The following is an 8,668-nucleotide window of genomic DNA, read 5'->3' as shown; positions in this document are numbered from 1 at the left end:
AGCAGAGCCATGTAGAGAGACAGTAATCAAGGCACCAGAAAGAGTGCACTAAAAATACATTAAAAGCTGGCCCATACTCATCTGCCAGAAAACAATACCCCAGCCAACTGATGTCAATATCGTTTTTACCTAATGTTAACTAACCGCGAGACCAACGAGCCTAAAGAAATTTCTGTAAATTGCTAGCTATAGGCCTACTTGGAAAAAATATGGGTGGCTTATTTCCATCACAACAAAACCGACATCCCGCCGCTGTCTGGTCGATGTACCAACCTGTTTATGAGGTCTCTGCAAGACGTTTATACGTTGGCACGCCGTTTCTTCTACATTTTGTCGACATTGGCTCTATCTCTGCACGACACGTCTCACCTATAAACGTCGTACAGAGATCTCAGTAACATTAGATTGGTACTGAGGCACTCTGTAAACCGCCCGTCAAGAGAGCGGAGGGGTGTCGGCAGAGCATGAGGCAGCGATGTGTCAGCGATGTCGTGGTAGTGAACAAATGAAAGAACATAAATTCATTAACGACGGATTTGTTTATAGACGTCTAACAGATAAATGTGTGCTGTTTTGGTAGTGCATCCTCCAGAGAGCGGGGGATGTTGGCTGAACACAAGCGTCTGGGCCGCTCTTGCCTTAAACCCCATGTCCTACGTTCAGACGATTGCTACACTACGCTTGAAATTGATTTTCACCTGACGTCCCCCTGCTACAGAATGCGACGTTTGGAGTACAGTCTGCTAATATACCAACATCTTGGTGCTGTCTGAGGTACCCTACCTGTGCTGTCTGGGAAACAGTGAGTCCAGCATAGCAATCCACTTGCTCGCTTTTGCAGCAGATGCAATAGTGCAGATCCTGTGATAAAGTGCTTATGCCAATACTATAATTTAAGTAGAAACTCGCGAATTAACCAAAATCGCAGTTCAGCAGCAGTTACTTTAAGCAGTGGTAATTAGCAGCAAGTTAACAGCCAGGTGTATTGCGTAATTTGCCAGATTATCTAATCTAACATTATCTAACCCAATAATATCATTTCGTCGAAGGAGACAGGAAAATTTAAGAGACGTAGAAACAGTGACTAAGGGAACTGGGACGCAGATGTTTTGCAGTTGTTGGTTACACTGGTCAGTACAACCTAACCAACAATGTGAATGTATCATTTTTGTCGCTTCAGTCTCTTTGTTTACCTCAGTGCTTCAAGAGTTAAATCTAATTATCTGCTGTATAAATGGATGTAAAGTTGAGGTGATGTGAGATTAAATGAGAGCGAGAGCTGTGTGTCTGTGTGTGTGTGTGTGTGTGCTTGGTTTGCTTACTTTCTGGTGGCTAAATGCATTCTGTGATACTCTTTTTAGAACTACAAAAGAAAATTTAAACTCAGGCTGACTTGAAGAAGCAGAGCCTACCTTCAAAGCTGTGTATCATGGCCAGAGAGAATATACCAACCCAGGTCTTTTTTCTTTTTTTTTTTACTCTTTGTTTATCTCAGACCGGTGCAGGATTATATACAATATCAACTCTATCAAAGTTCATTTAACAGTGGTGAAGTTGCTAATTAACATTAGTCATGTAAGTTTTTTTATATGTTAAACTTCTAAAACTCCTTATATGTTTCTATTGGTCTGAGCTCTTACACCACTCTGGTTTTCAGTACCATGCCACAGTATACAGTCAGCAGTGTTTTATCATCTCTGTATGGAACTACTATGACCAAGATCTGACACACTGTGTGGCAATTAGTTGTTTGAAATATTGAAGTGTTGTAGCTTCTGTGCTAGTTATTGATGAAAAATATCCAATAGGTTTTCAGCTTGTTGTAGTTGAGGGAATCTCAATCTTACTGCACTGCTCATGCACACTAAAGATAACTATACAATCCATACTGCACTGCTCAAGCAGGCTAAAGATAACTATACAATCTATACTGCACTGCTCATGCATGCTAAAGATAACTATACAATCTATACTGCACTGCTCATGCACACTAAAGATAACTGTACAGTCTATACTGCACTGCTCATACAGACTAAAGATAACTATACAATCTATACTGCACTGCTCATACAAGCTAAAGATAACTATACAATCTATACTGCACTGCTCATGCACACTAAAGATAACTATATAATCTATACTGCACTGCTCATGCACACTAAAGATAACTATACAGTCTATACTGCACTGCTCATGCACACTAAAGGTAACTATACATCTATACTGCGCTGCTCATGCACACTAAAGATAACTATACAATCTATACTGCACTGCTCATGCACACTAAAGATAACTATACAGTCTATACTGCACTGCTCATACAAGCTAAAGATAACTATTCATCTATACTGCACTGCTCATGCACACTAAAGATAACTATACAGTCTATACTGCACTGCTCATGCACACTAAAGATAACTATACAATCTATACTGCACTGCTCATGCACACTAAAGATAACTATACAGTCTATACTGCACTGCTCATACAAGCTAAAGATAACTATTCATCTATACTGCACTGCTCATGCACACTAAAGATAACTATACAGTCTATACTGCACTGCTCATGCACACTAAAGATAACTATACATCTATACTGCACTGCGCATGCACACTAAAGATAACTATACAATCTATACTGCACTGCTCTGCTCATGCACACTAAAGATAACTATACATCTATACTGCACTGCTCATACAAGCTAAAGATAACTATACAATCTATACTGCACTGCTCTGCTCATGCACACTAAAGATAACTATACATCTATACTGCACTGTTCAAGCAGGCTAAAGATAACTATACAATCTATACTGCACTGCTCATGCACACTAAAGATAACTATACAGTCTATACTGCACTGCTCATACAAGCTAAAGATAACTATACAATCTATACTGCACTGCTCTGCTCATGCACACTAAAGATAACTATACATCTATACTGCACTGCTCATACAAGCTAAAGATAACTATACAATCTATACTGCACTGCTCTGCTCATGCACACTAAAGATAACTATACATCTATACTGCACTGTTCAAGCAAGCTAAAGATAACTATACAATCTATGCTGCACTGCGCATGCACACTAAAGATAACTGTACAGTCTATACTGCACTGCTCATACAGGCTAAAGATAACTATACAATCTATGCTGCACTGCTCATGCACACTAAAGATAACTATACAGTCTATACTGCACTGCTCATACAAGCTAAAGATAACTATACAATCTATACTGCACTGCTCAAGCAGGCTAAAGATAACTATACAATCTATGCTGCACTGCGCATGCACACTAAAGATAACTGTACAGTCTATACTGCACTGCTCATGCACACTAAAGATAACTATATAATCTATACTGCACTGCTCATGCACACTAAAGATAACTATACAGTCTATACTGCACTGCTCATGCACACTAAAGGTAACTATACATCTATACTGCACTGCTCATGCACACTAAAGATAACTGTACAATCTATACTGCACTGCTCATGCACACTAAAGATAACTATACATCTATACTGCACTGCTCATGCACACTAAAGATAACTATACAATCTATACTGCACTGCTCATACAAGCTAAAGATAACTATACATCTATACTGCACTGCTCATGCACACTAAAGATAACTATACAGTCTATACTGCACTGCTCATGCACACTAAAGATAACTATACATCTGTACTGCACTGCTCATACAAGCTAAAGATAATTATTCATCTATACTGCACTGCTCATGCACACTAAAGATAACTATACAGTCTATACTGCACTGCTCATGCACACTAAAGATAACTATACATCTATACTGCACTGCTCATGCACACTAAAGATAACTATACATCTATACTGCACTGCTCATGCACACTAAAGATAACTATACAGTCTATACTGCACTGCTCATGCACACTAAAGATAACTATACATCTATACTGCACTGCTCATGCACACTAAAGATAACTATACATCTATACTGCACTGCTCATGCACACTAAAGATAACTATACAGTCTATACTGCACTGCTCATGCACACTAAAGATAACTATACATCTATACTGCACTGCTCATACAAGCTAAAGATAACTATACAATCTATACTGCACTGCTCTGCTCATGCACACTAAAGATAACTATACAATCTATACTGCACTGTTCAAGCAGGCTAAAGATAACTATACAATCTATACTGCACTGCTCATGCACACTAAAGATAACTATATAATCTATGCTGCACTGCTCATGCACACTAAAGATAACTATACAGTCTATACTGCACTGCTCATACAAGCTAAAGATAACTATACAATCTATGCTGCACTGCTCATGCACACTAAAGATAACTGTACAGTCTATACTGCACTGCTCATACAGGCTAAAGATAACTATACAATCTATACTGCACTGCTCATGCACACTAAAGATAACTATACATCTATACTGCACTGCGCATGCACACTAAAGATAACTATACAGTCTATACTGCACTGCTCATGCACACTAAAGATAACTATACAATCTATGCTGCACTGCTCATGCATGCTAAAGATAACTATACAATCTATACTGCACTGCTCATGCACACTAAAGATAACTATACAGTCTATACTGCACTGCTCATGCACACTAAAGATGCCTATACAATCTATACTGCACTGCTCATGCATGCTAAAGATAACTATACAATCTATACTGCACTGCTCATGCATGCTAAAGATAACTATACAGTAAATTGTATTGGATTGATAGTAGTAGGGAAGAGGAGAGGTGGACTCAGCTGTGTGGCAATATTTCATTAAGAAAGTGGTTTGAAGAGACTGTATAGATTGATTTAAAAATGTACAATACTGTGGATGGATGGACGATGAAAAGGGGACGGTGGTTAACCTTCTAAATAAAAAATAGAAAGAAGAAGTAAAACAACAGACTAATTTTTTGAGAGAGAGTAATACTGTTGATAAATGATTGGGTTGATGTTTTCCAGGCTTGAAAAATGTAGGAGCAGATTTGTTGGGGAAAAAAACTGAGAGATAAGAGAATGATGAAATGATATTAAGGTGGATTTTTTTTAAACCAACTTAATAACAAATGTTCCCTTCACTCATGCCAATGTCCTCCAGTCAGTTTCTACTGGGTGCTATAATTTCTTAGAACCTGTGATACCAGAGGGATGAGTTATCTAAATCTGATTTAAAAACCTTTTTCCGTTGGTCTGGATTACACTAATGCCCAGATGACTCTAGAACAGTAGCATCATTTTAATATGAATGATTTTAATCTGAATATAACAAATAGCAATCTTACAGAATGACAATTTAGGGATATATGTGTGCCTGAGACAGTCCAGCTAATGTGTATAACTGCCTGTTACATCAGAGTAACCTCTGAGTGTACGATTTGGAAAAGAAAGGGACAGTGAGGGAGAAGTTGTAGAAGAGGAAGAGGAGATGTTAAAAAAAAAAAAAAGAAACAAAGAAACCAAAAAAAGAGAGGAACAGTCTCTGTTGCAGAAAGTAGATCTGATCTGGCAACGTGTCTATATATTTTGTAAAAAACAAAACAAAACAAACAAAAGGCCGGTAAATAGCGAGAGAGGAAACATTGTGACATCCGATGCTGTTGCTCGCCGTTCGTTCTGCTCCTCCCGGCTCGGGTTTCCCCGCACGGACAAAGACGCACAAGCATATTCCGCGGTCCAGAGCACAAAAGCCGTGAATAAAAAGCCAACACCTTCTTCTTCCCTTTGGGCTCTGCACAAAACATGAGTTTGTTCGAGATTAAAACGTGTCGCTCTGTCTTTCCTTTCCCTCACGTCCTCTCACGCTCCTCTCTCTCTAATGTTTTTTTTTTTTTTCCTGGAGCTTTCATGGATGCAAACTTAGCACCTTGTATTGTTTTGGTAGACAGCGATGCCAGTCCCGTGACAATGCGGTTTGCGGGCATCTTGGCACGCTTTCAATGGCCAAGTTCACTTTTTCCTGATATCTGTTCTGTTCCATTCAGGTACACAGTGGCTGCTGTGACTACGTCCTTGTCTCGAATTATGTATTCAAAAACACAATAGAACCTTACCTTAAAGAAATACAGTAATATGTAACATAATATGGTAACGTGTCATAATGTATCAAAATCAATGAGTCATAGACAGACAGAGACAGAGAAATATTGATTTATTCTATTTATTCTTAAACATGCATGTTCACTAGCCTGTATCACCCATACCAAAGACCCAGAACTACATCTTAGAAAGGACTTACAAGATAACAAAGGACCCAAAAAAAAAAGAAAAAATCAGGAAATTAAATTATGTTTGACCTTTTATTTACTTATTTATTTTATTAATTTATAGTTTTACTTGTTAAAATATGTAAACATCATATACTCACAACTGGGCAAGTTGACTGTAGAGTCAAAACGCTTTTATGATTCAGATATTTTGCACCACAGAGTTTCATACTGCCATTACATTAACACCATTATTGGTTTACGAATCAGAGGGAAGATTTGCCTTAACATTATCTTTTCAGTACAGTCATGTGAATATTTAAGTGTACATTTTATGTAGGTTTTCTGTCTAAGCAAAACAAATGTAATTGAATCCTAAACGGAATAAACAAATTGCCCAATATGCAGGACATTTGGATTTAAGATCTAATTTGTGCCAGCCGCCATTGGGCTTTTAAATAACTCAATGTGATTTTTTATGTATGTAGTAGGCTAGTCATCGTCATCCCCAGTGGGATTTTTATTTTGTATTTATTGTTTATTTATTATTGTTCGTCTGATGTTGTGTGGATACTGCTGGCTGTACAACAAATTGCCCCTGGGGGGTAATAAAGATATCTTTGATCCTTGAAACTTAGTCCTGGGGGTACGGGAGGTAACACGTTCCTGAAAACTACTTACCGAATTTTCAGAAACTGGAAGGAGTTACTAACCCTCCCGATGTGGCATGACGTGTAAAGCTTGATTCAGACTGCTGTCCAAACACTGAAGTTATAAGGTACCAAGTTTTAACCCGATGAAAAGAAATTATTCACTACATATCATCTACCATCAAAAACCATCTCAACAAAAGTGTTTAAGAGCATAATTAATGTATGACAAAGAGAACAATAGCTACAGCATGTCATACTAAAGATACTATATCCTTTTCTCCTCTGTATTTCTATGCCTGAATGCCACCTGTGACATTTGAAATCCTTTACAGTTATTTACATGGAACATAAACAAAAGTGTCATGTTATAGGGAGAAATAACTTCCCTTAGGATAAAGCACATTACATACTATGTGTACCTGAGAAGCTTCTAGAAGGTAAGGACAGAATCTGTGTGTGATGAGACAGGCGAAGACAGGCACAGACAGCATGGGGTTTACACAGATCTGGATGAGTTCCGGTGACCGTGGTAACAGGCAGGGGATTCTGCGTACTCCACCGCAGCTGGGGAAGTGGTCCCAATCTGACGACCTCAGCTGGAGGCCTTCCACTTATCTACACTGTGGGACAAAGTGCCCCTCTCGCTATCTCTACTTTTCTCTCTTCTTTTTTTTTCTCTCTCTCTCTCCCCATAACGTCTCCTTTTTTTTTTTTTCCCCCCCTCAACTCTCCTTTAACTGCTGATTCGCCCCCTCTCTGCCTTTCCTTTCTCTGACAGATTTTCTTGTTCTCTCTTCTCTTTCTCTCACATCTCCTCTCCACAAGTTCGCTTGTCTTTTTCCCAGACCTCAGGCTGTGGTGTTGTTTTCCTGATTTGCCCCAAAATTGAAACTCATCTAATGCTGAGGGATTAGACTGCGATAATGATCCTATGTCACGCATCATTGCCCGATGCGTTGCTTTTTAATTTATTTTGACGTTAAGTTTATATGTAATCTAACAGTGAATGAATAAGTGAATGAGCTGATTAGACAACCAATTATTCAAACTTAGACGTAGCATTTTCCAATTGTAAATCTCTTGTACTTTCTACCTAGGCTACACCACACACAATGAGAACGGTGAGCCAATGAAGCACTCAGTCATTTTGTGAATCAGTATTCTTGACATCTGAGGTTGATTGACAGCAGTGTATATGAACATCGGTCAGATGGTAGGTCACTTAGACACAATACACAATATAGGCCATAACAGAACACCTCTCTTCTCTTTGTGTCTTTTGTCTCAATGACGTATTACAATGCTGAGCTCCTACTTATCCCTCCTCCATTCTCCAGTACCTATACACCCAGCCTATAATGGAGTGGAGGTTAAGAGGAGTCCCATTCATAGTTAATATGGGACCTCCTAATCCTCCTCATACGGTGGGTAGAGTCATTTGTCAGTTACACCGTATGACGTTATGTAGTGACATGGTTTCAGTTAAGGACATGGACCTATCACAGCAACAAGCTGCAGCAAATACCTTCCATGTAATATGAGGGATGTGGTATTTTCATAAACTGGATTGCATTGGATTTCGATCACCTTTAAGCTCTACACTTCATTGTAACTAGACATCAGTTTCTGACTGATTAAATGAACTGCTCAGCTACAATGAAAGCAATCACATGAACTGCTGGTTTACAGTTGCGATTTATTAGTACACACACACACATACACACAGACAACCATACACACACCTGATTAAATTTAATGACGGACTAAAACGAGA

Source organism: Chanos chanos, chromosome 14, assembly GCF_902362185.1.
Source record: "Chanos chanos chromosome 14, fChaCha1.1, whole genome shotgun sequence".
Classification (NCBI taxonomy): domain Eukaryota; kingdom Metazoa; phylum Chordata; class Actinopteri; order Gonorynchiformes; family Chanidae; genus Chanos; species Chanos chanos.
This window is presented reverse-complemented; position numbering follows the sequence as displayed.